The sequence below is a fragment of the Lynx rufus genome, unplaced genomic scaffold, assembly GCF_022079265.1.
Source record: "Lynx rufus isolate CCGP_SWC_20201006 ecotype Redwood Valley unplaced genomic scaffold, mLynRuf1.p SCAF_3, whole genome shotgun sequence".
Classification (NCBI taxonomy): domain Eukaryota; kingdom Metazoa; phylum Chordata; class Mammalia; order Carnivora; family Felidae; genus Lynx; species Lynx rufus.
Genome location: NW_025814845.1, coordinates 124,876,335 through 124,902,584, shown reverse-complemented (window position 1 = coordinate 124,902,584; position 26,250 = coordinate 124,876,335). Strand labels below are relative to the sequence as shown.

Sequence of the window (26,250 nt, the reverse complement as noted above, 5' to 3'; positions counted from 1 at the left end):
TGAGGACTCTCTAAACTGAAACATGGGAATCTGGGACTTGAAAATGGAATCTGGACTTTACTTTGAGTTCATCTGTTTATCAGGCAAGGTCCTAAGATGTTTCTTTTTTTTAAATTTTTTTTTTCAACGTTTATTTATTTTTGGGACAGAGAGAGAGACAGAGCATGAACGGGGGAGGGGCAGAGAGAGAGGGAGACACAGAATCGGAAGCAGGCTCCAGGCTCTGAGCCATCAGCCCAGAGCCCGACGCGGGGCTCGAACTCACGGACCGCGAGATCGTGACCTGGCTGAAGTCGGACGCTTAACCGACTGCGCCACCCAGGCGCCCCGGTCCTAAGATGTTTCTATATCAATAGTAGAGGAAACTCATGTGATTCTGAAATTTTTAGCAACAATTTCTATTTTATAATGTCGTGTCACAGTACCTATATATATATGTTTGGGTTTCTTACATCTTCTCCGTGTTCTGTTCTGTATGTGAATGTGTCTGTCTCATCCTTTCACTGACTTTTTCTCTCTTTTTGTATCACTATTTTTCTTCTTAACTTGTCATTTGTATTAGTGTGTTTGGCAGTCATAACAAAATACCACAGACCGGGTGGCTTAACCAACAGAAATTTATTTCTCAAAGTCCTGAAGTTTGGAAATCCAAGATCAAGGTGCCAGCAGGTCTGTTTTCTCCTGAGGCCATTCTCTCCTTGGCTTGCAGACAGTTGTGTCCTCACATGGCCTTTCCTGTGTGTGTCCCTGGTGTCTGTCTCTTCTTATGAGATCACTAATCATATTGGATTAGGGCCCTACCCTTATGACCTCATTTAACCTAATGACTTCATTAAAGGCCCTATCTCCAAATACAGTAACATTAGGGGTGAGGAATTCAACATACGCATTTTGAGGTGACATAATTCAGTCCATAACACCATTAGACAACTGAAATATATTGAAAAATTATTTTTCCTGTCTATTGAATAGTTCTTTACTTAAGATTAAAAAAAACAAAGGTTGTATTTTTATATTTTTCCCATAGACCAGAACTTTTTGAATCATGTTATATATAACTTATATTGCTAAATTTGTGAATAAATTTACTAAAACTAAACACTGTTTTAGATAAGGACATTATATGAATATTATTAAGGAAAATAATATGATGTCTTTAACAAAAGCAATACCCATAGAAGGCTGTTATTATTATCTCCCAGTAAAGGTAAAAAAAAAAATGAATTGCTTCTTCTAAGCTTTCCAGCTCCAGCTCTACCCTGTTTTACACTAACAATTTAAAGACTGCTCCTAGCTGTGTGACAAACCACATTTAAATATATTTCTTTGGGGGAATATACCTGGCAAGGGTAGACTTGACTGTGGAGAGCAAATGCAAGACAGGGTATATTTATTCATTGTTGAGTGGGGGAATTAGGAACACAAAAAGCTATTACCATAGCTTTGACATAAAAGATAGTGCTTTGGGGATGTGCACATGGCTAAAGAGTTTGGGGTAGACTGGAGTGGAGACTGGGTGAGCATGAAAAGGCCTTTTGCATCAGTCCAGTTAAAGGCTTGTCTCTTATCCTTGAAAACCAACAGTACTGGGGGTGGGTATGTGTGAATGGATAAGGAGCAGGATTCAAACCTTCAAATTTCTTTCCTGCAGCTTACTTGATTTTCAGTTTCTACTACTGAAAGTCTAAATGGCCTTTTTTTTTTTTTTTTAAGTAAGAATTGCTCTTTTGTTTATCCTTCAAAATAATCACAATCCTAGAAGAGATCAAACATCATGTTCTAAGTAATCTTTTTTTCCCCGATTTTTATTGTGGTAAAATATACTTAACATAAAATTTACATCTTGACCATTTTTAAGTGTATCATTTGGTGGCATTAATTACACCCACATTGCTGTGTAACCATTACCACCATCCATCTCCAGAACTTTTTCATCTTTCCAAACTGAAACTCTATACCCTTTAAATATTAATTCTCTCTCCCTTCCCTCATCTCCTGGCAACAAGCATTCTACTTTCTGTCTCTATGGTTTTGACTTTTGGTGTGTGTGTGTGTGACTGGCTCATTTCACTTGGCATAATGTGTTCAAGGTTCATTCATGTTGTAACATATGTCAGAATTTCCTTAATTTTTAAAAAGACTGAATAATATTCTGTTGTACAGGTTTCCCCACTATCCCAAAGTAGAACATTCCTATGAAAATTTTGTAAGCTGAAATCACGTAAAGTGAAGACATAATTACCATTGATTTATATGGAAAAAATTTCAAGTGTTCCCAGATCCCAAAAATAACTTCTCCTAGGCCTTTCTGATATCTTAGCTAATGGATGAACAAAATGCTTTAAGATAAAGCACAGATGCTCACAAGACACAGTTCAAAGGTGTGGTAGCTTGATGATGAGGTGCTGGGTGGAGTTTCCAGGGAAGGAGCTAGGTGAGGCCACTCTCACTGGTTGGGTTGTGTGCTACCTTTATAATGGTTTGCTGCAAAACAAATGTTGAATGCTATTTTCGCTTTTCACCTTTTTCGTTAGATAAAAGCAAAAATCTTTGGATTTCTTTGAGTTAGCAAAAGTAGGTACTAATATAGGTCTTTCCTAAAAGTGAAGTGGCAGAATGTGAACTTTCAAAAAGCGGGGGATACTTGTACCATATTTTGTTTATCCACTCATTTGTTGATGGACACTTGAATTGCTCTTACCTTTTTGGATATTTTGGATAATGCTTCTTTGAATATGGGTGTATAAATATTGTTTGAGTCCTTGCTTTCACTTCTCTTGGTATATATCCAGAAGTAGAATGGCTGGACTATATTGTATTCCTATGTTTAATATTTTAAGGAATCATCATATTGTTTCCCACGGTGGCTGCACCATTTTACATTCCCAGTAGCAATGCACAAATATTCCAATGTCTCCATATCCTCATCAGCACTTATTACATTATCCATTTTCTTGATAGCAGCCTTACTAATGGGTGAGAAATGGTACCTAATCTTGATCTGAGTTTTTTTCAGTCAGACCAAAAAGTAAGTAGGAAAAAAAGAATGTAGAAACCTGCATTGGTAAAAGTAGGCACAGGGCATAGAAAACCCTGTCTTTGATTTTGTAGGAGGAGAGAAAAATTTTGCACATTCTGCTTTCAAAACGCTCTCTACAGCATAGCTACTCTTATCAAAATTTTAATTCACTCAGGTAAGAAAGTCACTGTGGATATGCTTTCTTTAACCTAAAAAACAAAACAAAGCAAAACAACACTATCCTTTTTAAGCCTGAAGTTTTTGTTTTCTTTATAAAATCTTTTGAATCCTTATATGTTATCAGTTCTTCAAAATTTCATTTAAATTCTAGTTAGTTAACATATAGTGTAACATTAGTTTCAGAAGTAGAATTTAGTGATTCATCATTTACATATAACACCCAGTGCTCATCACAAGTACCCTCCATAATACCCGTCACCATCTAGCCCATCCCCCATCCACCTCCCTCTGTCAACCTTCAGTTTGTTCTCTATCGTTGAAAGTCTTATATAGTTTGTTTCTCTCTTTCTATCTTTTTTCCCCCATTTCCATATCTTCATCTGTCTTATTTCTTAAGTTCCACACACGAGTGAAATCATATGGTATTTGTCTTTCTCTGACTGACTTATTTTGCTTAACATAATACACTCTAGCCCATCCACATCATTGCAAATGGCAAGATTTCATTCTTTTTGATGGCTGAGTAATATTCCATATATATATATGACATATATTATTATATATATACTATATGTAATATATAATACACACACGCACGCACACCACCTCTTCTTTATCCATACATCAGTAGATGACATTTGGGCTCTTTCCACAGTTTGGCTCTCGTTGTTAGTGCTTCTATAAACATTGTGGTGCACGTGCCCCTTTGAATCAGCATTTTTGTATCCTTTGGATAAATTTTTAATAGTGCAATGGCTGGATCATAGGGTAGTTCTATTTTCAACTTTTTGAGGAACCTCCATGCTCTTTTGCAGAATGGCTGCACCAGTTTGCATTCCCACCAACAGTGTAAGAGGGTTCCCCTTTCTCCACATCCTCACCATATGTTTTCAGTTCCAATTAAATAATAATTTAATAATGTTTCATTTCTTTAGTTTTAATGTTTCATTTCTGAAACTTCAGCCTTAGTATATTAGAATTATGTTATTAGAATTTCTAGTTACTTTTTAAGCAATGTCCTATGGGCCCATAAAATGTCTTCATATGAAGTTAAAGAAACTGCATCCTGAAGAAAAGGTTACTGATGGTATTTTTTATGATTTTTTGAAATACTGAGGATTTTTAAAAATTTTTTTATGATTTTTGAAGTACTGAGATATTTGTAGCCGTAATTGTCTTGAAAGATAATATTTATTCATGGTAAGTGAATACTGAAAATGTAATCTTTTGTATAACATAACATAACAATGTAATATTACATGGCAATAATACAATCTCCAACTTTCTCACCACAGTTTCATTTTATAATTCTTCTTTAAAAGTTTTTCTAACATTTATAATCATGTATGAAGCAATCTTGAAACCACAACCTGGAGGACTCTAGTTATAGTTACAGAAAACAACCTTGGTATTTATCAAAATTCTGGGATGGAAAAATTAATGTATTTATCAACAGTGTTCTTAAAAATAGCTAGGATAGGGGCGCCTGGGTGGCGCAGTCGGTTAAGCGTCCGACTTCAGCCAGGTCACGATCTCGCGGTCCGGGAGTTCGAGCCCCGCGTCAGGCTCTGGGCTGACGGCTCAGAGCCTGGAGCATGTTTCCGATTCTGTGTCTCCCTCTCTCTCTGCCCCTCTCCCGTTCATGCTCTGTCTCTCTCTGTCCCAAAAATAAATAAACGTTGAAAAAAAAATTAAAAAAAAAATAGCTAGGATAAAAACAAATATTGACAGAAATTTGTGTAAGTAGTTAATTTCTAGCTAAAATTGGGAAACAGAGGAGAAAGTGCAATAACTTTTATTCATTAGTTGTTAGTAAGGCAAACCTCTCCTCAGAGGGTGGTTATTAACTATGTTGCGGTGCCCCTTCTAAGGAGAAATATGTCGTTTGGTGATATCTACCAGTGAGGATGGAGTTTCAAGCCAGGGAATGCCAAGCGTGTGCACATGCATCCAGGATGGGATGGTGATGAGGTTCAAGGCAGTAGAATGGAGGGAAAAGAGTGGTTGTAGTTGTCTGACATGGGAGAGTAGGGGCATTTCAGGAATTGAAAGAAGTTCATTGCAGTAAAAGTGCAGCACATTCTTTCTAAGGGGCAAGTGGCAAGAAATGAAACTGAAGAGATAAGCAAGTCCCTATTATCATGAAGTGTCTTTGTAGGAAGACTGTCAGTCACGTTATCTTCTTAACCCTGATTGCAAGGAATTTGCCTAACCTTGACACTTGGACATAAAGGATTATAAAAAAAGTAGAATTCAGTTTAATAATTGGTTGCATTATAAATTGTTTTGTTTCAGAGAACAAACTGTGAGTCAGTCCTCTGGGCATTTGGCTTCGTTGTCCTCTGCACTATCCCCTACCCCCCTTCCCTAGGGGAACACATGCTACATAAGAGAGAAGAAAACAATTCATTGGTCATATTTTTAAACATACTTATATCTTCATCTTGTCGACAAAATTCACTGGTTTTTATAGAAACATTTTTTTTTAATTTTTTTCAACGTTTTTATTTATTTTTGGGGCAGAGAGAGACAGAGCATGAATTGGGGAGGGGCAGAGAGAGAGGGAGACACAGAATCGCAAACAGGCTCCAGGCTCTGAGCAATCAGCCCAGAGCCTGACGCGGGGCTCGAACTCACGGACCGAGAGATCGTGACCTGGCTGAAGTCGGACGCTTAACCGACTGCGCCACCCAGGTGCCCCATATTTTTTAGAAATGAAAAGAAATTTCAAATATAACATTATCATTCTTCACATGAATTTAATTTTGTTTTTTAATTTTAATTTTTTAATTTTACTCCAGTAGAGTTAACATAGTGTTATATTAGTTTTATGTGTGCAATATAGTGATTCAACAATTCTGTGTATCATTATTTGGTGCCCATGAAAAGTGTACTCTAATCCCTGTCACCTATTTCACCCATCCCCCCACCTCCCCTCTGATATGCTTGATTTTAAACTAGTACCCTCAGTTAAAGTTATTATTATTTTTGTAATTTATTTATTTTTGAGGAGGGAGGGGGAGAGAGAGAGAGAGAGAATTCTAAGAAGGCTCTAAGAGGGCTTGAGCTCATAAATGGTGAGATCATGACCTGAGCTGAAACCAAGAGTCACACACCTAGCCAACTGAGCCACCAGATGCCCCTAAAGTTATTTTTTTTTCAACAGGAACATATTTTACTTGAAGCATACTTCAGAATATATGGTTCTAAATGATACATATAAAATATTCCATCCAAGAAAAATAGAATATGCATTTTCTTCAGTTACACACAGAAAAATCCCCTGGTTAAATCACATATATAGGGACATAACAAATATTACAAATGTAAGAATACTGAAATCATACCAAGTGTATTTTCCAACCACAGTGGTACAAAACTAAAGATCAACAATAAAAGAAAGCCAGGAAATCTACAATGTAAATATTAAATATTTAATACGTAAATATTTAACAACACACTACTGTACAACTAATGAGCAAAATAAGAAATCAAATGGCCAATTAAAGCAAGTCTCAAAACAAAAGAAAAACACAATATTACAAAACCTATGTGATGCAGCAACATCAGATGTTAGAATGAATTGTATGATATAAATGCTTGGATTAAGAAAAAAGTTCAAATAACCAACCTAACATTATACCACAAGGAACCAGAAAAAGAAAAAACTTAGCTAAAATTTAGTAGCAGAAGAAAATAACAAAGAAAAATCATAAATAAATAAAATAGGGACCAGAATAAACAATGATATAACACTGAAAGTAATGACCAGTTTTTCCAAGAAAATAAACAAAATTGGCAATGCTTTAACTACATTAACTAAGAAAAAAAGAGAAGACTCAAAAACCAAAATGAGAAATGGAAAACAATACAACAGATAACCCCAGAAATACATAGTGTGATAACAGATTACTATAAACAATCACATACTAACAAATCAGATAACTTAGACAAAAATCAGATATTTCCTAAAAATTCACAAGCTACCATGATGTAATCATGAATCTTGAATCCAAGAAATAAGAAATCTTCTTAGACCAATAACAAGACTGAAAATTGAGTTAGGAATCAAAAATCTCCCAGCACAGAAAAGCCCAAGACCACATGGTTTTACTGGTGAATTCTACCAAACATTTAAAAATATAATTAATGGCAGTCTTTGCCAACATCTTATAAATAATGGAATAGAGGGAACACATTCAAAATTGTTCTATGAGGCCAGTGCTACCCTGATCCCAAAGCAGGAGAAAAAAAATACAAGAACAAAAAGTCAAGTTCATCCAATATAAGTATTGCTACTCTGGTTTTCTTTTGACATCCATTTGTATGATAAATGTTTCTCCAGTCTCTCACTTTCAATATGCATGTGTCTTTAGGTCTAAAATGAGTATCTTGTAGGCAGTATATAGATGGGTCTTTTTTTTTTTAATCTGTTCTGACACCCTGTTCTGACACCCTGTGTATTTTGATTGGAGCACTTAGTCCATGTACATTCAGAGAAATTATTGATAGATATGTATTTGTTTCCTTTTTATTACTTGACTTGTCATTGTTTTTGGAGATTCTCTCTGGTTCTTTCCTGTCTTTGTCACTTTTGGTCCCTCCTTTGCACTCAGAGTCCCCTTTAATATTTCTTACATGGCTGGTGTAGTGATCACAAACTTCTTTAGTTTTTGTTTGTCTGAGAAACTCTATCTCTCCTTCTATTCTGAATGATAGATAGCCTTGCTGGGTAGAGTATTCTTGGCTGCAAATTTTTCCCATTCAGCACTTTGAAAATATTATGCCACTCCCTTCTGGCTTGCCAACTTTTTGTTGAAAAATCTCCCGCTAGCCTTATGAGTTTATAAGTTAAGGACTTCTTTTGTCTTGCTGTATTAAGATTTTTTCTTTACCACTATATTTTTCAAATTTAATTACAATATGTCTTGATGTTGGCCTGCTTTTGTTGATTTTGATTGGGAGTTCTCTGTGCCTCCTGGAGGTGGATGTCTGTTTCCTTCCCCAGATTAGAGAAGTTCTCTTCTATTATATCTTGAAGTAAATTTTCTGCCTTCTTTCCTCTTCTTTGGAGCTCCTTTGAAAGTTATTATGTTGGATAGAGTCACTGAATTCCCTAAGTCTATCCTTGTGTTGCATAATTCTTTTTCTCTTTTGTTCAGCTTAATTATTTTCCATTATTTTGTCTTCTAGGTCATAAATTTGTTTCTCTGTCTCTTCCCGCCAGTTCATTACATCAAGCCTGCTTCCAATTTCATTTATTGTATTCTTCATCTCTGATTGATTCTTTTTTAACTTTTTAATCTCTGTGGTAAGGGTCTCACTGATGTTTTCTATTATTTTCTCAAGTCCAGTGAGTATCCTTATGATCGTTCTTTAAATTCCCCATCAGGCATATTACTTATATCTGTTTCACTTAGAGCTCTGGCCATGGCCTTATCTTGTTCTTTCATTTGGGATAAATTCCTCCTTTTTGGCATTTTGTCTAAATCTCTGCCTTCTTCTCTGTTTTAGAACAGCCAGCTATGTCTCCTGCCTGTGAAAGTAATGGCTTTACTTTATGAAGAAGAGGTCATATAGTGCTCAGGGTCTGGCACTTCAGGAGGTATCTCAAGTGTGTGCTGTGCCTGCTGTACTGGCTGTTGTGTTCTGGCTACTCTATCCTTCAGGTTAGTTGTCTGCAGAGGTGCTCCTTGCCTGCTGTGGGAAGTGTTTGGTCTCTGGCCTGAATGTGGCAAGCTTTAACTAGGTATGCTTGTGAAATGAGGCCTGACACCAGCTCCACCAGAACTGAGGCCCTGTAGAACTCTTTGGTCAGAAGATGTGGTGTGGGTAGGGCCTGTTCTAGTCTTCTGGGGGAGGGGCCTATCACACAGGGGCTGAGGCAAGCTTGACTGAGAAGGGTAGTCCTACCTTAGCACTAGGGGTTGGGCCTTGATGTAAGCAAGTTAGGCAGCTAATGTTCATGCTGAGCTGCTTCCCTCAAGTGGTTCTGTTTATGCTGAGGGGTAGGGGAAGTAAATGGCCCCAGCTGGCTCCTTTGTTCCTGGAGAGGCATCTCCTTGAATGCTGCCTCTCAGGGAAGGGCTCCTAGAAGAGTGAATAATCTCTCTCCTGTGTGCCCCAGATATTTTTCAGATCACTGTTTCCATGATGTCTGCCCCCAGATTGTTTGCCTGCCTTCTCTCCAGGAGCAGTGCAGTGCCCTCCAGGCTCTATCCCAACCACTGGGGTCTGCCGACCTTTAAAACTCTAGTCGTTAAGCCCTGCTGGTTGCAAGAACTCACAAAATTCAGCCCCTCTTGTGTTCCAAACCAATGGCTTTGAGAAACATTTCCCTTGTGCATTCCCTGTATGCTCCTCTCTTTCACCCTTCTTTGTGACCATGACTCCCTCCCCACCATAGCAGCCACAAACCTTTTCTCCCTACCTTCTTTGATGTGGCCTCTTATCTTCCTTTAGTTGTGTAGTTTGTTCTGTTAAGACTTCAGGCCAATTTTGGGGGTATTTAGGATGATTTGATAGTTATCTAGTTGTGTTCCGGGGACCCAAGATGAGCCTAGGTTCTTCTACTCCACCACCAGGTTTTTAAGGTGGTACTGCTTTTACTCCATATCAGGTTCATTTTGACCATAGAACGAATTGACTATATTTTAACGTGAACTTTCTGATTAGTTTTCTCTGGAGAATTTTCTTGAGCAATTTTATTAAAAGAAAGTTTTAAGAATCTAAAGAGATATTTTTTTAACGTGGAAATTTAGATGTCTTTTTGTAATTCTTTACCAAATTGTACTCTCAGAAGATTGTGGGCATTCACTTGAAGGAGTTTATTACATAATAAAAAATAGTTAATTAAGTTTTAATATGTAAAGTATCTTTACTTATTGTCTTTTCCCCCACCCCAATTTCTTCTCTCTGAGCCTTTCCTTCCCTTCTCCAAAACAATTGAGGAGGTGTTTTAATTATTTTCATGCTCATGGTTTTCCCCCTTGGTGGGCTACATTTGACTCAAAAAAAAAAAAAGTCATCTGATTTGATTTTGATATTTGTAAGAATTAGCACAAATAATCACAACTACTAAATTAAAATTTTCTATTTGCTCAAATGATTTCCTAAGTATTTATTGTCATTTTTGGGTAGAAATAAAGTTACTCTTTGAAAATCCTGCAATAAGCTTAGGATTAATTTAGGCACTGAGTTAACAGCTAAGTGACCGTGATTTTTTGACATTTTGAATAGCATTCCAGTAGTTGCTCTTATCTGTGTACTTTTTTTATTCATTTGTTTTTGTCGTACTATAAGGAGTAGTGATGCCTAATGTATGTTATCTTTAGCCTTCACATTTTAATTTTGAAATGCATATTTTTTTCTGTGAAATAGTAAGTTTTTAACCTTTTTAAAATAAAAGCTTTATTGAGATATAACTCAGAGATTTCAATGTATACAATTCAGTGTTTTGTAGTATGTTCACAAAGTTATATAACCATAACACTACGTACCTCAGAACATTTTCATCAGCCCCCCCAAAAAAACCCATACACATTGGCATTCTTCCATTTATTCATCCTCTTGGTCCCTGACAATTATTAATCTATAAAGGTTTTAATCTTTATGATAGAATGAAGTAGATATTTACTTTGATATATATGTATATAGATGGACATTTTAAATTTACACAGTTAAAAGCCTACATTTCAATAGTTACAGTGCTTTGCAGTGGTATTATCTTGGCCTTATGTTTTTATAACCATCATTTATTTTATTTTATTGAATCTTTCCTTTTAGATAAAAATTCCTACTGTTGTCCTAGTTAAGATAACTTATTGGGAAAAATAATGGAGGTACTCCATGCAAAATTCCTTTAGCAATGAATAGGTCAAGAGGAGTAGTCGCAATAAATTGGTCGAAACTTACATTCAATTATTTTCACAAAGTATTAAAAGAAAGCACTTTTGTTGAGTGCAAGCTTTGGATTGCAATGTTACTTAGATTTCCAGTATACTACCACTTAAACCGTGTCACAGTCTGACCCAGACTAAAAAATTTTCAAAAGTGGAGGGTTAGGAAAATAATAAGATAATTTTAAGTTTGTATTTTTGGATCAGTTTAATTTTATGGAGAAAAATGTTTATCTATATTTCTCATTTATTATTAAATTGGATTCTTACTTCTGGAAACCATTTCACAATCTTTATTGTGGAAGCCAAATGATTAAACCAGTATTTCAATTATATTGATCCTTTATTTTGAGATATTCCCATGCAGGAAAGATATTTGAGGGACAGTAGACCCATGTGTGTTAGTGTTAGTGCCCATATTAGTTCCAACTTTATGGTTTCCAGTCAATGTATGCATTCTTTTTTAAGCTGCAGCGTGATTGTTACCAAAACCTGAATGAAAGAATGAAAGTTGAGTGCAGAGAGCATTTGGGCAGATATTAGGTTATGGGAATGAACAGACTGTGCCTGCCCTGGGGAATCCCCCCCGCCTCCAATCTGCTGGGAAGCTAGGTACGCTTGTTCTCTTGTAAAAGGAACATTAACTAAATTTCTTAAAAAGTAATGAAAGAGAACAAACTGTAAAAAGGCAGCCAAAAAAGGCAAACATCTGTTACTGAACATGTCTCACTTGACTTCTTTTTAATGTTCTTAGGAATAAATTTATGAACTAGGGAAAGTTCAACACTAATTAGCTTGTTTTCATCAAACAAAAGGCACCAGACATGGATGTTGAATATGAATGAAAACTTCAATAGTAATAGTAAGTAGACGTAGAAAGTGAGAGTAGACCTACAAATTGCTAGCTAGTATCCAGGATTTGGATATTGCCACGGCTGTTAATATTGCATTGAGTTAGCATGCTGTAATTTCCTTTTTTAAATGATCAGAAAAAAATGTTTAGAAAAGTCAAGTGTATTTATTAAACAGTAGATAGTTTTGGTGCAAAGCTTTCTCTTCAGGCTTCAGCTAGTGAGGTGGAATGATTTGGAATAACAAATGCAGAGGTACTCAAAGACACAGTTGTGTAGCACACACAGCAACAGTAGTTAATAGTTGTACCCTGTAGTGGTTGTACAGATCCATAATCCTTTTTCAAAACTCTTGGGGCCAGATATACTGAGGAACTCAGAAAATTTCAAACTTTAGAGAGGAAAGAAGATAAATAGATCTGCGATGAATCCGGTATTCAAAACATACTAATGTTTTGCAGTAAAGCATATAAATGTTCTCATTAAGTGGGTGAGAGAGGCCACTCTATAGGTCTTTTGAGTTGGTTCACATCAGGTTTTGCCACCAAAGATCTAGTGGGTTAAGTTTTCTTCCATGTGAGTAACATGTGAGTTACACCAAATTTGTTGGTTTTCAAAGCCTTTTGGATTTCTGAGTCTCATCATAGACCTCTAGTAGTAGTAGATGAAGGTAGACAGGGAAGAGAAAGAGATGAGGGCAGACATATACACACCCTTACATGAAAACACACGCATATTATTAAGGAAAATAGCATGATCATATATTCATTGTTCTTGATTCTTGGTCCAAGATATCCTGGAATGCCCATGTTTGTATGATTCCTCTTGGCAGAATTAGGCAGATATGATTACCTCTTACTGATAGATGCATCTTCCTGTGAGAGTCCTCTGCTGTGCTCCACCAAAAGAGTACCACTGCCTTTATATTCATCATACGAGGTACTCTGACCTGACAGTGTATTGTGTATCTCTTTATTGGTTTATTCCTGGCCTTTTTCTCTAAAATGTAGGCCCCACAGGGGTGAGGACTTTTAAGATCACTGAGGCAGCCCTGGTGCTTAGAGTAGTATAATGTCATAAATTAGACCTTGGAAAATATTTGCTCAAAATGAATAATAGGTTGTTTGAAATTTTCTCTAAAAGGAACACAAAAGAGACCCAAGTTCCCTAGGCGGTGAAAAATAACAGCCATAATAATATTATTAGGAGGAGGGAAAAGAAAAAAAAACCTATTTAAAGTTGTTGCATCAATCTTGTTGTAATTATTATTATTTTTTTCTGTATTGACCAAAAGGACTTGAACAATCATTGATTCTTTGTTCTGAAATAGACTTTCCCTCCATTTCTCTTCTCTGGAATCAGTGGCTATTCTCATTTTGTCAGGCAGTTCTCTTGTTGGTTTCTCTTTTTCTTTTTTCAATCTCTTCCAACACTCATTAGAAGACCCTCCAGGTAAGCTAGGTTACTAGGTAACATAGTATCCAGGTCTCTGCAGGGCTAGTTTAAATCAGAGGTAGATTTAGGATATCTTGAGGAGCAGGGGAATATTCATTAGGCCCTTTCTCCTCCATGACTCAATAGCACTGTTATCATCTTGGTACAAATGTACAATCTCAGGACCCCACCCCAACTCTGGTGAACCAGAATCTGCATTTGAACATGATCCATAGTGATTTATAAACATATTAAAGTTTTAGAAATGCTGTTTTAGATCATTCCCCATGGTATTCTGCCTGTTAAGTGAGCATTGATAAGTAGTCACAGTATATATGAAGTATTTTTTTTTCTTGACCAATACCTGAAGTGCAGCTATTCTGTGTTGAATTTAGAGTCACATGGTGGGGCAGGAATGCATTTTTTTGTGAAAGTTGAGGAGTGAGATTGTAACCAATCAGAGCTATAAGAAACTCATTGTCAAATAATGAAATGGAACTACAGTGAATGTCAAAATTGGCCTCGGAAAATATGCCAGATATTTTTATAATTAGAGCTTTCACCCAAATGGACTAATCTGGGCAATTTCAATAAGCTGATATATCCATCCAAGTACGCCCTGAGTCTCTAGGAATCAGGTATTAGTGATTTATGAGCACGTTCAAGTTTGAGAAGAACTGTTTTATGTAATTTTCTGTAAAAGTTCTCCAAATAAGGAGTGATAGTCAAGTTGTAGTTTGGGGGCGGGGACAAACTTTGACCTCAATGCATTTGATGGGCAGTCCTAAATCCCACTGTGATTAAGTCCTACTGACTCCCTACAAAATCATGACATCTTTTCTAAAAGAAATAAAAGTGGAAAACAAAATTGCTGAGTGTCAATCAATTAAAAACCTAACAAATTCTGATACTGTCTTTGTTCACTATGTTCTGTTTGCAGTGATTAAAAATCTGCTTAATTACCAATTTCACCTTTTGAATACAGTAGTATATTGAATCTGAATCCAAGCCACCTCCTACTTGTGTCATCTGGGTAAAAATATTAAATGTCTCAACTTCATTAGGAAAAGTGGGAATTAAAATATCTTTTGTGCAGCCTTGGTGAAGATTGAAGAAAATGTACATAAGCACATAATAGGTTCTAATTATTAGTTAAACAATTTATTAGTTCTGTGATGTACTTCCATATCTACCACAAAGTATATAAATCTCATGATGATAACCAAACTCACATTTTTTTAAACTTGTTTTCAAATGTTTATTTATTTTTGAGAGAGAGAGAAACACACACAGAGCATGAATGGGGAAGGGGCAGAGAGAAAGGGAGACAGAATCGGAAGCAGGCTCCAGGCTCCCAGTTGTCAGAGTTGTCAGCAGAGAGCCCCACACGGGGCCTCGAGCCTACCAACCGTGAGATCATGACCTGAGCCCAAGTCCGTCACTTAACCAGCTGAGCCATCCAGACACCCCCAAACTTGTATTTACAGTGGTTCCACATTCCAATAAATCTCAAACAGAATCACAAATGAAAGGGTTGAATTCAATATTTTAAAATACTGTTCAGTTTGTAACTGATTTGTTTAGTAATAAGTTAACTGCCTGGGATGTTAGTTTCAATCCTAAGGGAGAAACATTTTCAAAATCAAATAAGCACCTTGTATCTATTTAAACACCAACTGTAACATCAGTGTAAACACAAACATATTAAAATGCCCCCAAATTGTAAAGTGGAGACTCATTTCCTCAATTTTTCCTTTTAATTCTAGCTTTTATAAAAACAACCAGTCACATGTATTTACAGATTCATACAGTTTAAGACTTCAGAAATAACTCAGACCTGGCAGCAGCTGTTCTATCCTTTGGCATTCTTGAATTTTAGAATTTCCAAGAATACACGCAAACCACAGGAGATATTTGGAGTTATGTCATGTCCTAGGAAGTTGTGGTATACCTGAGAAACCTGTGGATTGCCAAGGTCTCTTCATTCTTCTCTTTCTCAAGGGGTGCTCGTCATAAGTTCAAGGAATTTTTCTACCCTGTTATTTAAAGAAATTTCTTCTGTCTTATATGTTACTTATGCACAACAGCACATTATACATATCTGTCTATTTCTGTGTATCTTAAAGAATAATACTAAACAAATACTTACAAAACATAATAGAGTTGTGTGTCTTTTCTTTCCTTTCATATCCTGAAGAAACCAATCTCCTTAACTTTATGTTCATCATTCCCTTGCTTTTGTTTAGAATTTTAGCACATATACACATATCTCTAATTAGGATTTTGTTTACTATTGCTTGTTTTTAACATTATGTATATGGGATCATAATGTCTTGCCTCTCTTTTTGCTCAACACTGTGTATTTTTGAGATCCATCGATCTTCATAAATGTTGATGTGTGCCCCCGTGTTTTATTCATTTTCATTGATGCACAGCATCCCACTGGAGGATTACACTACAGTTTAATTATTCTTTCTGTTGCTGAGAGATATTTGCCCCCCCCCCGCCTTTTTTTTTTTTTTTAGCTATTTCCTATTATGAACAATTCTTCTACAGTCTTTTACATGTCTTCTGAAGTATAGGTGCAAGAATTTCTCTAGGGCAAGAATTCCTACCATCAGTATGAATGTGCATCTTGCTGCATCAAGAATGGGTTATATAGATGCTGGGATATTGATCCCTTCAGCCTTGAGGCAGCTGGGCAGGGCCTGGACAGTGGGAGCTCAATAACTGATTATTGACTACGTGCATAATTGATTGCCTGTGGTCGAATGGCTGTGCTGGCCAGTGGGCATATGTTTAGTTCTACCAGGCACTAACAAACACTGTTCCATTCCCAGCAGCAGCTTACGAGAGTCCCCATTGCTTCATATACTTGGCAATACTTAATATGTCAAAATTTTAACCTTTGCCAATTTGGCGGGCATGAAATATTTCTTTGTGATTTTAATTTGCATTTTCCTAATGACAAATAAGGCTGAGAATTTTTCACATATTTCTAGGCCACCATTATTTCTTCTTTGTAAATGTCATACTGTTGTATTTTTAAAAATGGATTTAGATGCAATTCTACTCCTATTTTGTGCTCTCTATTCTTTCAATTTTTTTGCCCTTTTTTCAATTCCTTTGCTGTCTTTTTGGAAATTGATTGACATATTTTTCCCTCTTGTTCCATTTTTCCTGTTCCAAGCTTGGCATTGTAATAGTTTTCCTTATACTAGTTTGGCATTCGTATTCTTGTTTTTACTTTTGTAAGTAGTTAACCTATAGATGGTAATATATAAATTTAACTTTAAGTATCTTTACCCTCTTCCCAATTCATACAGAAATCTTAGATTTCCTTAACTACTAAAGTTTGGTTGTCTCTTATTTTTTAAGTTTTTATTTTAAGTCCAGTTAGTTAACAAACAGTGTTGTATTAGTTTCAGTTGTACGGTACAGTGATACAACAATTCCATACATCACCCAGTGCTCATCATAACAAGTGCACTAACTCCTTAATCCCCATCACCTATTTAACCCAACCACCCACCCACCTCCCCTCTGGTGACTGTCAGTTTGTTTTCTGTAATTAAGACTCTGTTTCTTGGTTTTTCTCTCTGTCTCTCTGTCTCTCTCTCTTTTTCCCTTTGCTCATTTGTTTTGTTTCTTAAATTCCACATATGAGTGGAATCATATGGTATTTGACTTTCTCTGACTGACTTATTTCACTTAGCATAATACTATCTAGCTCCATCCATGTTGTTGCAAATGACAGGACTTTCTTTTTTATGGCTGAATAGTATTCCATTGTGTGTGTGTGTGTGTGTGTGTGTGTGTGTGTGTGTATACCTCATCTTCTTTATACACTCATCTAGCGGTGCACACTTGGGCTGCTTCCATATCTTGGCTACTGTAAATAATGTTGCTATAAACATAGGGGTACATGTATCCCTTTGAATTAGTATTTTTAAAAGTGTTCATTTATTTATTTTTGACAGAGAGAGAAGGTGGGAGGGGCAGAGAGACAGGGAGAGAGAATCCCAAGCGGGCTCCAACTGTCAGTGCAGAACGTGACCCAGGGCTTAAACCTATGAACTGTGAGATTGTGATCCGAGCCAAAATCAGGAGTTGGAAGTTCAACCCACTGAGCCACCCAGGTGCCTCAAGTGTTTTTATTCTTTGGGTAAATACCCAGTGGTGTGATTGCTGGATCATAGAGTAGTTCTATTTTTAACTTTGTGAGGAACCTCCATACTGTTTTCCACAGTGGCTGCACCAGTTTGCATTCCCACCATCAATGCACAAGGGGTCCTTTTTCTCCGCATCCTTGCCAACACCTGTTGTTTCTTGTGTTGTTGTTTTTAGTGATACTGACAGGTGTGAAGTGATATCTTTTTGTAGTTTTGATTTGCATTTATCTGATGGTAAGTGATGATGAACATCTTTTCATGTGTCTGGGACCAAATGGATGTCTTCTTTGGAGAAATGTCTGTCCATCTCTTCTGACCACTTTTTAATTGGATTATTTGTTTTTTGGGTGTTGAGTTTTATAATTTATTTATATATTTTGGATACTAACCCTTTTTTGGATATATCATTTGGAAATATCTTCTCCCATTCTGTAGGTTGCCTTTTACTTTGTTGATTTTTTGTTGCACAAAAGCTTTTTGTTTTGATGTAGTCCCAATAGTTTATTTTTGCTTTTGTTTCCCTTGTCTCAGGAGACCTTTCTAAAAAAAAAGTTGCTATGGCCAGTGTCAAAGAGGTTACTGCCTGTGTTCTCTTCTAGGATTTTTATTTTTTCACATTTATTTTTTCACATTTAGGTCTTTCATCCATTTTGAATTTATTCTTGTACGTGGTGTAATAAAGTGGTCCAGTTTCTTTTTTTTGCATATTACTGTACAGTTTTCCCAGTACCATTTGTTGAAGAGACTGTCCTTTTCCCACTGGATATTTTTCCTGTTTTGTTGCAGATTAATTGACCATATAGTTGTGAATTTATTTTCTGGGTTTTCTATTCTGTTACATTGATCTATATGTCTCTTTTTTTTTTATGGCAGTACTGTATGGTTTTGATTACTATAGCTACATTATATAACTTGAAGCCTGGAATTGTTATGTATCCAGGTTTGCTCTTCTTTTTCAAGAACAGGATCTTTTGTTGTTGCATACAAATTAGAGAATTGTTTGTTCAAGTTCTGTGAAAAATGCCATTGGTGTTTTTATAGGGATTGCATTGAATGTGTAGATTGCTTTAAGTTGTATAGACATTTTAACAATATTTGTTCTTCTGATCCAAGAGCATGGAATGCCTTTCCATTTCTGTGTCTTCTTCAAGTTCTTTCATCAGTGTTTCAGTTGTCAGAGTACAGGTTTTTCACCCCTTTGGTTAGGTTTATTCCTAGGTATCTTGTTGGTTTTGGTGCAGTTGTAAATGGGGAATATTTTTTAGAATTCCTCTTTCTGCCGTTTCGTTATTGGTGTATAGAAATGCAGATTTCTGTGCATTGATTTTGTACCTTCTGACTTTATTGAATTCAGGTATCAATTCTAGCAGTTTTTTGGTGGAGTGTTTTGGGTTTTCCATATATAGGATCTTATCATCTACAAATAGTAAAGTTTTACTTCCTCACCATTTTGGATGCCTTTTTTATTTTTGTTGTCTGATTGCTATTTTTGTTTTGTTGTCTGATGGCTGTGGCTAGGACTTCCAGCACTATGTTGAATAGAAGTAGGAAGAAGTTGTATCTTGTTCCTGACAAGGAACTGAAAAAAGCTGTCAGTTTTTCCCAATTGAGTATGATGTCAGCTGTGGATTTTTCATGTATGACCTTTATTATGTTGAGGTATGTTCCCTCTAAACCTACTTTGTTGAGGGTTTTTATTATGAATGGATATTGAACTTTGTCAAATGCCTTTTCTGTGTCTATTGAAATGATCATATGGTTCTTATCCTTTCTCTTATTGATGTGATATATCACATTGATTGATTTGCAAATATTGAACCACCCTTGCAATCCAGGGGTAAATTCCACTTGATTGTGGTGAATGATTTTTTTAATGGATTGTTGAATTCAGTTTGCTTGTGTTTTATTGAAGATTTTTGCATCTATGTTCATCAGATCATATTGGCCTGTATTTCTCTTTCTGAATAGTGTCTTTATCCGGTTTTTGATATCAGGATAATGCTGGCCTCATAGAATGAATTTGAAAGTTTTCCTTCTTTTTCTATTTTTTTTTTTTGGAATATTTGAGAAGAATAGATATTAACTATTCATTAAATGTTTGGTAGAATTTGTCTGTGAAGCCATCTGATTCTAAACTTGTTTGTTGGGAGTTGTTTGATTACTGATTCCATTTCTTTGCTGGTTATTGGTTTGCTTACATTTAAAATTTTTTTTTCCTGTTTCAGTTTTGGTAGTTTATGTTTCTAGGAATTTATCCATTTCCTCTAGTTTGTCCAATTTGTTGGCATATAGTTTTTCATAATAGTCTCATACAACTGTTTCTGTTTCTGTGGCGTTGGTTGTTATTTCTCCTCTCTCATTTGTGAGTTTATTTATTTGAGTCTTTTCTCTTTTTTTCTTGATAATTCTGGCTAGAAATTGATCAATTTTATTTATTTATTTTTCAAAAAAAAAAACAGCTCCTGGTTTTATTGATGCGTTCTATGGTTTTGTTTTTTAGTTTCTATATCACTTATTTCAGATCTAGTCTATTATTTCCTTCCTTCTGCTAGTTTTAGATTTTGCTTATTATTCCTTTCTAGCTATTTTTAGGTGTAAGGCCAGGTTGTTTATTTGAGATTTTTCTTGTTTCTTGAGATAGGCCTGTATTGCTATATAAACTTACTACTTAAAACCACTTTTGCTCTATACTAAAGGTTTTGGACTATTGTGTTTTCATTTTCATTTGTTTCCATGTACTTTTTATTTATTCTTTGATTTCCTGGCTGACCCATTCATTGTTTAGCAGCATATTATTTAACCTCCATGTATTTGTGGTCTTTTCAGATTTTTTTCTTGTAGTTGACTTCTTGTTTCATAGCAATGTGGTCAGAAAAATGCATGGTATGACTCAGATCTTGATTTCATTGAGGCTGGTTTTATGGGCTAAATGTGCTGTATTCTGGAGAATGTTTCATGTGCACTTGAAAAGAATGTGTGTTCTGCTGTTTTAGGATGGAGTATTCTGAATGTTTTATGTATTTGGGTGCTTCTATGTTGGGTGCATAAATATTTACAGTTGTTATATCGTCTTGTTAGATTGTCATCTTTATTATTATATAGTGTCATTCTTTGTCTTGTGTTACACTGTTTTTTTAAAGTCTATTTTTTCTGTTGTAAGTATTGTTGCTCTGGCCTTCTTTGGTTTACATTTGTATGATAGATGTTTCTCCATCCCCTCACTTTTAACCTGCAGATGTCATTAGGTCTAAAATGAGTCTCTTGTAAGTCGCATACCGATGGGTCTTGTTTTTTTTTTTTTTTCATCCATTCTGTGACCCTATGTCTTTTGATTGAAGAACTTAGCCAATTCACATTCAGAGTAATTGTTGATAGATATGCATTTATTGTCATTTTATTACGTGTTTTGTGGTTGTTTCTGAAGACTTTTTTGATGCTTTCTTGTTTTTCTTTCATGTTTTGCTGGTTTTCTTTAGTGGTATATTTGTTTTCTTTTTTCTTTATTCTTTGCATGCTTATTAGTGGTTTTTGATGCATTGTTACTATTGGGTTTGTATATAACATCTTCTGTATATAGCAGTCTATATTAAGTTGATGGTCATTTAAGTTTGAACCCATTCTTTTCTCCTCTCCTCCCCATGTTTTAGGTATATGTTATTATATTTCATATCCTTTTTTTGTGTGAGTTCCTTGATTGATTTTTTACAGAAAAATTCATTTTTACTGCTTTTGTGTTTACTACTTTCATAGTATCATTTTGGTCTCTCCTTTCCATTCAAAGAGTCCCCTTTAATATTTCCCACAGGGCTGGTTTAGTGGACACAGACTCTTTTAGTTTTTGTATTTCTGGGAAGCACTTTATCTCTCCTTCTATTCTGAATGATAGCCTTGCTGGATAGAGTATTTCTTGGCTGCAGATTTTTTTTTCCCATTCAGCACTTTGAAAATTTCATGCCACTCCCTCTGGCTTGCCAAGTTTCTGTTGAGAAATCTCCTGCTAGCCTTACAGGTTTTCTCTTGTAACTTGCTGTCTTATTTTGTCTTGCAGCTTTTAAAATTTCCTCTTTATCACTATATTTTGCTAACTTAATTGCAATATGTTTTGGTGTTGACCTGCTTTTGTTGATTTTGATGGGAGTTCTCTGTGCCTTCTGGAACTGGATATCTGTTTCCTTCTCCAGATTAGGAAAGTTTTCAGCTATTATTTCTTAAAATTAATTTTCTGCTTCCCTTTCTCTCTCTCGTTCTTCTGGGATTCCTGTAATATGAATCTTATATTTGATGGAGTCACTGACTTCTTTAAATCTATTCTTGTTTTGTGTAATTCTTTTTTCTGTCTTTTGTACAGCTTGATTACTTTCCATTATGTTGTCTTCTATGTCACTAATTTATTCCTCTGCTTTTTCCATCCTGCTGATCATTCTACCAAGTGTGTTTCTCATTTCATTTATTGAGCCCTTTATCTGCTATGTTATTCCTTATCTCTCTGTGGTAACGGTCTTACTAATATCTTCCACTCTTTTCTCAAGTCTAGTGAGTGTCCTTATGATCATCGCTTTAAATTCCTTATCAGGCATGTTACTTATATCTGTTTTGCTTAGATCTCTGGCCTTACCTGTTCTTTCATTTGGGATAAATTTCTCTGTCTCCTCCTTTTGTCTGCCTCTCTGTGACTGTTTCCATGTGTTAAGAAAGTTAACTGTGTCTTCTGTTCTTGAAAGTAGTGATTTTATGAAGAAGGGGTCCTGGAGTGCCCTGCAGTGGTTTCCCCTGTTTACTAGAACCTGGCACCTCAAGACAGTATCCTCTATATGTTGCTTATGCCCTGCTGTTGTGTCTGAATCACTTTTCTTTTCAGTGGAGTCTTTTGCATTGGCTTTTGTCCTGTTCTGGGCTGTACCTGGTTTCTGTGGTGTTAGTGGGACCCAGGGAGGCCAGTTCTGAGGGAGTATGCCCATCAGGAAATATGGGAGTATGGCAGCGGTGGTAGCAAAATATGTGTTAGGCCAGTAGTCCTATGCCTGATCCCCCAAAGTACTGTGGCAGCTGGGGACTATGCACTGGGGCAGCCAAGGGCATGAGGCTGGGCATGGCACATGACATCACTAGGTGTAGCTGGGCCTAGCACACCACGGTAGCTCAGGATGCACATGGCTGGGCTCTGCACAGTGATTGGAGTGCTGCTCTGTGGCTGGACTGGAGGGCACTGCAACAGCTGTGCCCTGGGCAGCTGGGCAGGGTGCAGGGCTTTAACAAAATCTGTGCTGAGCCCGGGGCTGAAATAGCAGGCTTGGAGTGTGCAAGTCCTCGGGAGAACTTGTGGTGGTGGAGCACTGCTAGCAGGTTAGGTAGTAAGTGTGTGTGTAGCCCTGCCTCATGAAGGTGGCTCTGTGTTTGTGTTGGGGGGCTGGGGAAGACAATGGTGCTCCCAGCTCCCTCATTTTTACAGAAGCCCCCCCACCCCCAACATTGTCTGAAATCAGTATGAGCAGATCTGTCTCCCCTTTTCCCCCGGCATTGTGTGAATGCTGTTTTTATGTTGCCTCTCTGCTCAGACTGTGTCTCTTTAAAGGGCAGTGACCAAGTTATCACCAGCCCTCCCTGCTTGTCCAGTATGATTCAGCAGACTTTTAAAGCTCAAAGCTCCAAGTCCCACTGGTTTTACAAACTCACAGAATTTAGCCCTTCTGGTTTTCAAAGCCAAATTTATGAGGATTAGTCTTCCCTGTGTGAGCTCCCTGTGCAAGGGCCCCTTTCCTTGCCCACTCCATGCCTGCAGCTCCCTCCTTCCCACGGACAGCCTCCTTCACCTTTCTGTTTCCTAACTTTTCAGATGCAGTTTCTTCTGTACATTTAGTTGTGGAGTTTGTTCTGCCAGTCTTCAGATCACTCTCCAGTTTATTGACTTGAATATGGATGATATCTAGTTGTAAATGTGAGATGGGATGAGCAGAGGGCTCTCCTACTCTGTTATCTTCCCCAGAACTTTTCTTCTGTCTTTTCCAACCTCACAAATTAGACACAATTATTTTATTTTATACTCCACTGCTTAGGTTTACCTACATGCTTAACTTTTTTTGTACTTGCCATTATATCTAGTATCTCAGACCTACAGATGATTTTTCTTCTTGGACTACATCCTTTAGATGTACCTTTTAATAAGGATCAGTTTGCAGAAGACTTCAGCTTACAGTATATTTATTTCTTACTCCTCCTTAACCACACATTCTCAGAATTTTCATGTTATCATTCCTCTGTTTTCTGGATGCTGCTGTTGCTGTTGAAAAATCAGATGTTTTTCCACTTATCTTCCCTTCTAAGTAATCTTCCTCTGTCTTTGTCTACTTCTAAGAACTTCTTATTTTTATTCTGCTGTTTTATTTTGTGACATGTAAGTGTGGTTTTGTTTTCATTTATTCTGCTTGGTTTTTGTTTGGCTCCCTAAATATTAAAATCACTGTCTTTCAGCATTCTGAAAAAAAAAAAATCTCTGCCATGATCTCTTCAAATGCTTTCTGCCTTCCATTCTTCTCTTTCTTCTTTCACTCAGTTTCATTTTTTGCCTTGTTTATTTTTCATGTTTGCCATTTCTGTCTCTTACTGGTCTTCTTCCCCCCCCCTTTGATTTCTCTTTTAGATTATTGGTTATCTTTTTATTAAGATTTCTGATTTTTAACTTTCAGAATGTCTACTTGTTATTTTCCAAGTCAGCTTAGTCAATTTTGAAAATTTTTGCTTCCTTTAATCTTCTCTATACATGTAGAAGTAAAACTTTATTTTATGTTCGATATATCTTAATTATAGTACTACCGTCTTTGAGGTTCTGAATATGTATTTTGTTGTTTTTCTGACTCCTTGATTGCTTGTTTTCTTATGTTTAATGACTTTTCTGATTTTGAAATCATTTTTCTTGGTATTTTATTGTAAGAATACTTTGAAACCTGAGTTTATTTATTTTTTTTAATCCATTTATTTTATTTTTTTTCAATATATGAAATTTATTGTCAAATTGGTTTCCATACAACACCCAGTGCTCATCCCAAAAGGTGCCCTCCTCAATACCCATCACCCACCCTCCCCTCCCTCCCACCCCCCATCAACCCTCAGTTTGTTCTCAGTTTTTTAACAGTCTCTTATGCTTTGGCTCTCTCCCACTCTAACCTCTTTTTTTTTTTTTCCTTCCCCTCCCCCATGGGTTCCTGTTAAGTTTCTCAGGATCCACATAAGAGTGAAACCATATGGTATCTGTCTTTCTCTGTATGGCTTATTTCACTTAGCATCACACTCTCCAGTTCCATCCACGTTGCTACAAAAGGCCATATTTCATTTTTTCTCATTGCCACATAGTATTCCATTGTGTATATAAACCACAATTTCTTTATCCATTCATCGGTTGATGGACATTTAGGCTCTTTCCATAATTTGGCTATTGTTGAGAGTGCTGCTATGAACATTGGGGTACAAGTGCCCCTATGCATCAGTACTCCTGTATCCCTTGGATAAATTCCTAGCAGTGCTATTGCTGGGTCATAGGGTAGGTCTATTTTTAATTTTCTGAGGAACCTCCACACTGCTTTCCAGAGCGGCTGCACCAATTTGCATTCCCACCAACAGTGCAGGAGGGTTCCCGTTTCTCCACATCCTCTCCAGCATCTATAGTCTCCTGATTTGTTCATTTTGGCCACTCTGACTGGCGTGAGGTGATACCTGAGTGTGGTTTTGATTTGTATTTCCCTGATAAGGAGCGACGCTGAACATCTTTTCATGTGCCTGTTGGCCATCCGGATGTCTTCTTTAGAGAAGTGTCTATTCATGTTTTCTGCCCATTTCTTCACTGGGTTATTTGTTTTTCGGGTGTGGAGTTTGGTGAGCTCTTTATAGATTTTTGATACTAGCCCTTTGTCTGATATGTCATTTGCAAATATCTTTTCCCATTCCGTTGGTTGCCTTTTAGTTTTGTTGGTTGTTTCCTTTGCTGTGCAGAAGCTTTTTATCTTCATAAGGTCCCAGTAATTCACTTTTGCTTTTAATTCCCTTGCCTTTGGGGATGTGTCGAGTAAGAGATTGCTACGGCTGAGGTCAGAGAGGTCTTTTCCTGCTTTCTCCTCTAGGGTCTTGATGGTTTCCTGTCTCACATTCAGGTCCTTTATCCATTTTGAGTTTATTTTTGTAAATGGTGTGATAAAGTGGTCTAGTTTCAACCTTCTGCATGTTGCTGTCCAGTTCTCCCAGGAAACCTGAGTTTAAATTGCAGTCTTAAAAAATGATTGATACTTGATTTTACCAGGTGTTTTAGAGCTCTACCAACCTGAGACCACTTTATTCTAAACTTTTGCTTTTCATTTTTTGGGGGGGAATGTTCTGGAGCCTAGAGCCACACAGGGCCAAGATCATGACACAGATGTGGTCTTATCGTATTTCTTTCTCTTTCTTTCTCTTTATAGGGAAATTTTATTTATTTATTATTTAAAATATTTAAATGTTTATTTATTTTAGAGAGAGAGAGAGAGACAGAGTGAGCGAGTGGGGGGAGGAGCAAGAGAGAGGGAGACACAGAATCCAAAGCAGGCTCCAGGCTCTGAGTTGTCAGCACAAAGCCTGACAGGAGGGCTTGAACACATGAACTGTAAGATAATGACCTGAGCCTTAGTCAGATACTCAACTGAGTGAGCCACACAGGTACCCCATTTATAGGG

At 36.7% G+C, this 26,250-nt stretch overlaps 1 protein-coding gene across 1 annotated transcript in view; it reads left to right on the top strand.

The window, feature by feature from the left end:
- Positions 1–26,250, top strand: part of IQCM (IQ motif containing M) — a 445,282-nt gene that overhangs the window by 107,303 nt on the left and 311,729 nt on the right.